Below are 1,840 nucleotides of genomic sequence, written 5' to 3'. Positions count from 1 at the left end.
GGAGTTCCAAACAGGTTAGGAGGAGAATTACAATAATTAATACATTGTGTTCTTGCCTTTGTAGTAGTTATTCAGCGTACGTGATATAGGCATGATACCTTGTCCAAACAATATGAACAGAAACGTTTCTTTTCAATGAACTGAGAAGAACTAGCTGTATAACTATGTTAACTATCTTGTGTATAAGTATATTTTCCCCTTCTTTCTTTCCCATTTTCCTCATGTTTGTATTTTTCTTTGGACAGTGGCTTCCCAATTCACTGTATTTATTATGCCTTTTGGATCTTATTTATTTGCTCGTTTTTTCACACTAAGAGGAGCAATATGATGCTTATACATATAGGCCTGGTATATTTTACTCATGAGTACGGTCTCAAATTACCTCCATTTACCTATAAAAGCCGCCTTATTTGTGACTGAGTACTAGTACTCTATTAAGTAACAAACTACCATATCATTTTATCCATTCCTTGGTTGATGCACATTTGGGTTGTTTCTAAGATTTAACTATTACAAACTGTTCTGCCATAAATATGGGTACACGTATATTGTTGTGTTACAGTATTTTTAATTCTTCTGGGATGATACTGGCAGAGAAATAACTGGGTTGAATGGGACCTGTAAGCCTGCTTTTTAAAGGAATTTTCACACTGCTTGCTCCAGTCTACACTCCCACCAATAGTGAAGAGGCGTTCCTTTTTTCCCACAGCCCTGCTAGAATTTGTTGTCCATTGATATTTTTTTGATGACAACCATTCTTCTTGGGATGAGATGGAATCTCAGTGTTGTTTTAATTTGTATCTCTCAAAGGACCAATGATGTTGAACATTTTTTCATACATTTAATTGTATTTGTATTTCTTCATCTTCTGAGAAGTGTGTATTCATCTCAGATGCCCATTTTTGGATTTGAGTCTTAGAATTTTGAGAGGCTGATTATTAAAAAATTATTTAAATGTTTTACATATAAATCCTTTGTCTGAAGGATAACTCTCATTTTTCCTACTCTGTGGATTATCTTTTCACTCTGTTTGTCTTGTCTTTTCTTTTTTTGTGGGCAACTCAACCCATCAGCCCTTTGGAGTGAGGTGGGGCTGATACAGCATGCGCTGCCGGACAATCAAACAGTGGTTCCTGCCCTTGCCTAAGCAGGCACTTTAGACCACTGAGCTATCTCACCAGCCCCAGTATTTTTTTTCTTGTGCAAATGCTTTTTAATAAGGTGAGATCCCATTTGTTGATTCTTTGTAATATTTCCCTGGTAGTCTGGGTTTTGTTCATGAGCTCTCTGCCTACCCCTGTGTCTTCAAGATTTCTGACTACTTTCTCTTCCCATAAATTTAGTGATTCTGTTTTATTATTTAGATATTTGATCCATCTTCACTTTAATTCAGTGTATGGTAATAGACACTGGTCTAGTTTTAGTCTCCAGCATGTGGAGAGTCAGTTCTCCTAGCACTATTTATTAAAGAGGCTATCTTTCTTCTCTCAGGCTTATATTTGTTTGTTTGTTTTTTACCAATATCATGCTGATTTAAATATGGTAGCTGTGTTTTATTATTTGAGGTCTGGAATTGTGATACCCCCTGACTTGTCCTTGTTGCCCAGAATTTCTTTTGCTATTCTAGGACTCTTTGGGTTCCAAATAACTTTAAGGAATATTTTGTCCAAATCTGTGAAGTATTCTAATTGGTATTGCATTAAATCTATATAGCAGTTTTGGGAATATGGCCATTTTCACTATGTTGATTCTTCTAATCCAAGAACAAGCAACAGATTTTCATTTTCTGATATCCTCCTTGATCTCTTTTTTTTTTTGTTTTGAGAGTAATTCAATTTCC

The sequence above is a fragment of the Octodon degus genome, unplaced genomic scaffold, assembly GCF_000260255.1.
Source record: "Octodon degus isolate 3935 unplaced genomic scaffold, OctDeg1.0 scaffold00250, whole genome shotgun sequence".
NCBI lineage: Eukaryota > Metazoa > Chordata > Mammalia > Rodentia > Octodontidae > Octodon > Octodon degus.
Note: the sequence above shows the minus strand (reverse complement) of the source record.